Below are 8,574 nucleotides of genomic sequence, written 5' to 3'. Positions count from 1 at the left end.
TGCCACGTGCACTGTCACCCTGCACGCTGACCTACTCATGTGTGCACAATGGATCAACACACGCACTGCTCTTCCCTCTATTGTGCAACGTGAATTACAACTTGAACTTTTGTAAGCGAAATGGATGAGGACATTCCAGTACACCTGTGATCATTTGGAACCAATACTTAGCTCTGGTCACACACACACACACTAAGATGTATGAAATGAGTTCTAATGTGGGAGTGTGTGAGCGTGTGTGAGGTGAGGGGTTAGGGAGTGAGGGTGTGTGGGGTGAGGGGTTAAGGTGTGGGGTGAGGGGTGTGGGGTGAGGGGGTGGGGTGAGGGGGCGCTATTACCACCTACGCGGTCTGTCACCCTCTCTCCCCGTCCATCCCCCCTCCCCTCTCCCCGCCTCTCTCATTAGCTTCCTGACTGAGGGGAAGAAGAAGCCAGGCAGGAAACATCGACCTCTCAACCCTTGTGTGTGTGTGTGTGTGTGTGTGTGTGTGTGTGTGTGTGTGTGTGTGTGTGTGTGTGTGTGTGTGTGTGTGTGTGTGTGTGTGTGTGTGTGTGTGTTTAGATGTAAGTGTTAATTTCCTCCTCTTCGTGTCTATGTGTGTGGGTGTGTGGGTGTGTGTGTTTAGATGTAAGAGCTAATTTTCCTCCTCTTCTTCGTGTCCATATGTGTGTGTGTGTGTGTGTGTGTGTGTGTGTGTGTGTGTGTGTGTGTGTGTGTGTGTGTGTGTGTGTGTGTGTGTTTAGATGTAAGTGTTAATTTCCTCCTCTTCGTGTCTATGTGTGTGTGTGTGTGTGTGTTTGTTTAGATGTAAGGGCTAATTTTCTTCTTCTTGTTCGTGTGTGTGTGTGTGTACTAACAACCACAACCCTTCACCTACCACCCATCACGATCTCCTGCCGTGACCTGTAATAAAAAATTCTCACTGGTCACACAACACTCCTTAGGTCCTCAGGGTATATTTTTTTCCCAGTGTGTTCTAGCTACCACGTGACTCTTCTATTTAGCCTGGGAAGGAGATATATTATTTGTAAACCGTCCTGATCGAGTAGTCTGTCCTGGGATAAAGAAAATCGTCTGAGGGTAGCAAGGATGAATTATTATAACGTCCTCAGGCTGAAAGGGTTAATATCTTCATTACGAGGACACTTATTTTCAGTTTATTATTGCCAACACCTAACTATTTAAATTTTAGTTTATTGCTACTACTTTTAAATCCTGCTTGGGAGGGATTTTTTAAACAGATGGGGTTGGATTCCCTGACATACGTAAGATTTATTTATTTATTTATTTTATAAAGGACGCAGAGAGGATAGTGCAGAATCGACGAATTTTTCTCTCTTACTTTTCATTTCGAAAAAAAAAAAATCTTAAATGCATTAGGAATTAACCATAAATTTGTTTTTGTAGGACGCGTCTTGGCTCCGATAGTCCGGCCTTTTTTCCATGTGGTATTGCAAAATCAGAGCCCATTTAAGACACGAACATGATTTTAAGTTTGTTTGTGAACATGGAGTTACTTATTTATTTATTTATTTTTTTGCAATCTCCTTCCATCAGTTCTTTGTTGTATTTCCATATTTTCGTCCATCAGACTCTCCTTGTTTACGCTCTCATTCGTTTTTCTTTTTTTCTACTTGTGGTCTGTTCACACGTCAGTCATGCTTGATTTAATCCTTTCATTCTTTCATTCCTTCCGTCTGTCTGTCAATCTTTCTTTGTGTGTGTGTGTGTGTGTGTGTGTGTGTGTGTGTGTGTGTGTGTGTGTGTGTGTGTGTGTGTGTGTGTGTGTGTGTGTGTGTGTTTCTGTCTTGCTACCCTCACACGATTTTACTAACATGTGTGAATAGGAAGCTGAGCTACTGATTCTACTGTCACCACAGATTTTCCGGACAAGACAGGGAAAAATCTTGGGATTCCTCATTATCCCTGAACAAAATTGCCCAGCCAAACGTACAGCCTGCCTGTACGTATAAACAGTCCGGTATTAGGGCACAAACAGGGAAATTTAGGCACGAAAATAACCTAGTGTAGTGAGAAGCCAACTGGAATTCAGGGAACGGACAGTCTAGCCCTTGTTGAGACTCGGAACACACGCACACACACATCTGGTAAGGTATAAACATTTTAATTCAATAACAGAGATCAGCCACAGCAACATGAGACAGTGTTACTTGCACAACTAGCTAAGTTTCCCCCTTCTTTCCTCTTTGTTATCATCTGGGATTATTCACATCATCGCTATGGTACTAGATTCACTCAACGTCACTCAACACATCAACAGCTCGACACTTCAATCAACTCCATGTGATGCGCAGTTGAGGACAAGAGTATCCGCTTTCTAGTAAAAAGGAGACAAACTAACGCATGCTGTAATCAGGAACCTGTTGGATTCCGAGGATAGCGTTATTGGAATTCGATGGTAATTTGTCATTGTCCTGTTATTTTTTTATTGGTAATTTGATGTATCAGTATTTATGTTTGCAGCTATAAATCACATTGTCATATTAATCTGTCACAGTATAGAGATAAGTTGTTATGTCAGAGGAGTGAGAGTTTATGCCATCAACTGCTCTCGGCCTTCATCACAGCAATACCCTCCTACCACCATCACAACTACTCACCACCACTACCACCACCAGAACAACTCACCACCACTACCACCACCACAGCAATACCCACTATCATTCTCACCACCACCACGGGTCACTCACTCCACCACTTGATGTGACCCTCACCACCACCACCACCACCTAAGGTCAGTCACTCCGCCACCCACGCGTGTTACTCACTTCACTGCTCTTCACACCAATACTTCCCAACTTTTTTCTTTTTTTTTTCTTTTCCAGTTCCTAAAAGCATCAATCAATCAAATTCTCAATGCGACTTTTGAGCTTCCTAATTTAATAAAAAATAACACACACACACACACACACACACACACACACACACACACACACACCAGACTCACAAACTGATGATTAATTTCCTGTCGTAACTTGGAATTCTCTTTACAGTATGGACAAAGAGGCATGGCAAGATTCAGCATTATTCATTCCTAGTCCTTCCTGAAGAGACAAAAATAACTATGTTAATTTTCCTCCCGTAACAGACTTTTCTTCTTCCTCTTCTTTTTTTCCTGAAAGACAAGGAGACACTGGAGGATTTTTCACTTTCTTTTTCTTTCCTGTAAAAACAAAACTGAGTTACGACAGGCAACTGATCGTGAGAATTTTAACATAAAATTGCATCTCCATCTTGAATACTGAATTGTAACACCGGCTTGACACTCGAATATGGTGCTAGTAGCTAAGTAGTGCTATGGCAAGGATATAGAGCCGTAGTATTGTCTCATTCAGCCACAGAGCTACGTGAAATAAGATGCAAAAGGACGAAAATCTGGGCTAAGTTAAGAGGAACGAACTAGTGGTATTCTGTGATGCTAGTCACGAAAATGTGCAATGGAATGGATGTAGAGACGAAATCTTGTCTCATTCTGCCACAGAGCTACGTGAAATAAGCCGCAAAAAAAAGACAATCTGGGCAAAGTTAAGGGGAAGGAACGAGTTGTACTCCATGTGATGCTAGCCACGAAAGTGTGCCATGAAAAGGATAAAGAGCTGCAGTACTTCCTTATTCCGCCACTGCGCTACGTGACATAAGCTTCAAACGAGCGATAATCTGGCCCAAGTTATGAGAAATGAACCAGTGTCACCCCATCAGCAGGCAGGGTCAGTCTCCCACCGCTGGCCTGTGTCAACCAACACTTTTGTCATTCCTGGAAAAGTAAACACAAGCTTGAACTTCCTTGTTGTGTCTGGCCGCTACCTTGTGTCTTGTGGTGGGCTGAGACGGGAAGAGGTGGTACTGGAAGGAGGCTTACAATCAGGGGGTGGGGGGGGAGGGGATGTCCTAGGTGGCACTGTAGGCTCCGTTGCACCTGTTTCTAAGTGATTTATTTTGCTTATTACACCTTTATATCTTTTCTTCTGTTATTTCTAAATTTCGATACTGATACAGTTTGCCTCTGTAACGTACGTACTATGTAAAATAAATTGCTTAAGACGTGGTGTTAGGAAGTTTTCAGTGCTGCCTAAGATAAGAACCAATTAGAAAAATTTAGTTAATATTTTACCGCCTTTACGTCACAATTACGGCATATCCGCCACTTTACTCCCTGACACATCATATAAATCAGCTATGGACAGAAAAACTCGCACCAAGCCCCTCTTAGCTGGGAATATTGGACAACGCAGGAAAGTGAGACGTCAAGGAGGAGAAACATTAGGCCAACTTTTCCTTCTGATTATACAACACGATGGTACCTGCTGGTAATAAGGGGAACAGAGACTGTCTTCTTTACTGACTGCGGAAGAAGTGCTTTGTATCGTTGATAACACGATCATCATTAGTGGCGTAGAATAATAATGAATTAAATTATTAACCATGTATCTTCTGAAACAAAGAACAACGAAACAGAGGATATAAAATAGGAGGGACACACTGCTGAGAGCAAAAATTGAATGCTTTTTAGAGATGCATGAGATAAAAGTAGTTCTTGGGTTATGGAAGGTTTGGACAATCTCGAAGTGAATTTTAGCAAACATCAGTAATCGACAGAAGGTTGGACTGTTTAGGAAATGATTAAGATGACCACTAAGCATCTAACTGGTTTGCAGCAGAAGTAAGGTATTCGAAACAGGCTTAGTTGTATCTCCCTTTTGGTGTGCCTACAGATAAGCTGGTGTGGCAGTGTGTTGTCATGAAGCACACATAATAAGTCGACTGGCAAAGTGAGTCAGGAACACTACCGTTGTTCCTGGGAAGCTTTTGTTTTTAGAGGAAGGCAATAATTTTTTTACTTGACTGTGGCGAAACACTTTATGATGAAAGTCGTTTTCTTGCCTGAATGAAAAAAAAAAAGTTTGTTTAATAGAAAGTAGGTTCGTTAGGTATGGAAGAAATATATACATTCTTTTTAATCGCCTCAAAATTATATGAATTATAATGTTGTAAATATCACTGAGAAAAACGTAACAAACACAATCCATACTTAAAAAAATGCCTTTCAACGCCACAAGACAAAGGATTAATTTCACCAGTTGCGTCATTTCTCTTACAATAGATTAAAAAAAAAACTTGTCAATGGAAACGATTCTGATATTAAGAAATCCCCCCAACAATACTGCACTGATTTCCTTTTGTATTATGCAACATGGGTGACATCTTCCACTGTTCATCCAGGTTTGTGATGGTGTGTGTTCGCTTGGTAAAGAAAAAGAAAAAAGCTAGTTCTAAAATTTGTTCCAGAGCGAGAGAGCTACCTTTATTGCCAAATATCACTTCATTTTCAAGCCAATCGTTAAAATTTATATGTTCAAGGATTTAAGGTCTTTGGAACAATTAGGAGTGTTTCATTTTACGAATTTGCACACACACACACACACACACACACACACACACACACACACACACACACACACGTCATTTATACACATACTACACAATATAAAGACTTCAAAGGCTTAAAAAAAAAAAAGTCTCCAAATGAAATAAGAAGACAGACTTAATATCTCTTCCGCCCGAGCAATCTGAAGTGACAATGCGTGAAAGATTGGAGGTCGTAGACAAAAGGAAAGATAAACAGACACAAATTAGTTTTATAAATTAAACACTTCACTCCGATGATGCTGTAGTTACTCCTGCCACCTTCAAACGATTTTCTTTTCAATTTAGGAGACTTTAAAAAAATGTTACCTAAAATCTCAATGTCCTTCTGTTGCGAGCTGGATATGTTACCACTGTACCACCTTAAATGCCTTTCCTACGTTCAATTATCAGTATGAGTTTGGAGGATGAGAGACTGACTAGAAGAGCGTGAGCCAGGTGGAGGGGGAGGCCGAGGATTAGATGGAGAGAGGGATTGGAGAGATATGTGAGAGAGGAGGGGGGGAGGGGCTTTGAATTGGAGGAAAGGCAACCAAATGACAGGACAAGAACGACGTGAAGGCGATTTGTTTGTGGTCATCTGTTACGAGATTATGGCGTCTGGCAATAGACAGATAGACGGACGGACATATAGATAGATAGATAAACTGACAGACAGACAGAGGTAGACATAGATAGATAGACAGATATACAGATAGATAGATAAGATAGATAGATAGACTGATAGATAAGAGGGGGAAATCTGGTAATGGGGGTTTTAGTGAAGGCTTAGACTAATCCATCCCCCCTGAAAAATAAAACCGTCTGAGGGAGACCAAATGCGTCACTGATGCAGCTAACCACTTCAGGGCGATGATGTCTGTCGTGTCTCATTCTTGCTATACTCTTTTTACTCTAACTTGGCCTAAATTTGCCATCTCTCCATCTCTGAGTTGTTGCACTATATTGGTACCGGGATATGGTGCTGGTCACGAAGAAGTGCTATGGAAAGGACGTAGGGTCATCTTGCTGTCTTTTCCTGTCAATGAACTACGTGAGGAAAAGCTGCAAAAGGACGAAAATTTGGGCCAAGTTGAGGTAAACGACCTATATTTTAAATTCTTAGAGATCTGTCAAACTAGAGGAGTTATATAAGCTTTACCATTTAATTCTTAAGCGCGAGAACCCTTTATTAAACTGAATAAAACAGAATAACGTTAGTAGGAAAAATAAAGATAAAGACGCCATCACACTGGAGGGTTTAAGCTTAATAAAATCGTCTGGTGTCAACAGGAAGAGCGTAGAACAAAAGTGGTGCTGGTACTGGAGGGGTTAAGAGGGTGATTAGCGTGCAGGGTGAGGCTGTAAGTGTGTCAGAGTGGCCAGTGTGAGCGTCATCTGTCTCTCTAAACCAGGGGGCCCATATTTACAAAAACCCCTAACAAATTTACAGGAAAAGTGAGTCTTAAGTCTGTTTCTCTACACCAGGTGGCTATATTTACAAAGGACCCTAATTAATTTACAGGGAAATCTAGTCTCTGAACCAGGGGCTTATATTTACAAATGACCCTAACTAATTTACAGGAAAAATGAGTCTTAAGTCTGTTTCCCCAAACCAAGTGGCTATATTTACAAAGACCCTTATCTAATTTACAGGAAAAACGAGTCTCCAGTCTCTCTGTAAACATGGGGTCATATTTACAAACGAACCTGACTAATTTACAGGAAAGGCGAGTCTACACAGCAGTTATACAGTACAGCATCACGTATCTTTTTAGTTTCGTATTTTGTGACTTTAATATTTGCTCTGGTTTTGCATGGGATGTTTTGAGGTGTCTGGTGGTTGTGTGGGATAAAATAAATGTAAATAAGAGCGCTCCTGTAAATATGTGAAGCTTGGGAAAGTTTGTAAATTAGGTCCCAGTCCGTCGTCGGGGTGATGAGGCAGGGGTCACTCGCCCATCTGTCGCAGCTTCTTTCCCCCCAACACACACACACACACACACACACACACACACACACACACACACACACACAAACACACACACACACACACATTAAATGGTAACAAGGGCTGGCTAATGACCCATGCTGTTAGTACCGTCATCATTAATACCATTTAGGAGACCACAAAAACCACACCAGCGCCAATTAACACCCACACCACGACAGGCCTTCCCTACCCTGCATAAACCTGTATATCTTTAACCATTAACACTGTCGGGGTCTTATATTCATCCCAGCTGCATAAAATCGCTTGGGGTTAGCTGAGATGAAAGGGTAGAGTTGTATCGATCATATGAGGTTTGATTTACTCTTCTCTACACTCACAGTCTCACAGATATTCAACCTACGAACTGGACTAGGTTCTGTGTGTGTGTGTGTGTGTGTGTGTGTGTGTGTGTGTGTGTGTGTGTGTGTGTGTGTGTGTGTGTGTGTGTGTGTGTGTGTGTGTGTGTGTGTGTGTGTGTGTCAGTACCCGCACAAGACGATAGCAATAATGGCGAAGTTGACAATGATAATTATGATGACGATGACTATCACAATGACGAAGACGATGATGATGATGATGAGGAAGACGATGATGTGTGACGGTGTAATGTAGTGAATATCGATACGGTGCAGTGTAGTGAGGTGCAGGTGAATGTGAGTTATGTTGTGTGTGTTTGTGGTGTGATGTGTGCAGTGCAGGTAAGTGTAATGTAGTGTATTTTGGTGTGGTGTAGTGTGGTACTGAGGAGTGGTGTTGGTAAATTTAGTGTATTGTACTGAGTTTTGGTGTGTGTGTGTGTGTGTGTGTGTGTGTGTGTGTGTGTGTGTGTGTGTGTGTGTGTGTGTGTGTGTGTGTGTGTGTGTGTGTGTGTGTGTGTGTGTGTGTGTGTGTGTGTTGTAGGTCAGCAGCCGCGAACGAGCATAATTACGACGACGACGATGAAGACGATGACAATGATGCTGAAGAAGATGATGATGATGATGTACAACGGTGTGGTGCACTACGGTATAGAGTTGCACAATATTGTACTGTGGTGTGGTGTAGTGCTGAACAATGTAATGTTGTGTAGTCGGGTGTGGTGGTGGTGTGGTGTGGTGTGGTGTAGAGTTGCACAATATTGTACTGTGGTGTGGTGTAGTGCTGAACAATGTAATGT

Source organism: Coenobita brevimanus, chromosome 61, assembly GCF_032717465.1.
Source record: "Coenobita brevimanus isolate Jiangsu-jjx chromosome 61, ASM3271746v2, whole genome shotgun sequence".
Classification (NCBI taxonomy): Eukaryota; Metazoa; Arthropoda; class Malacostraca; order Decapoda; family Coenobitidae; genus Coenobita; species Coenobita brevimanus.
The sequence above is the reverse complement of the archived record's forward strand: the minus strand, read 5'-3'. Positions refer to the sequence as shown.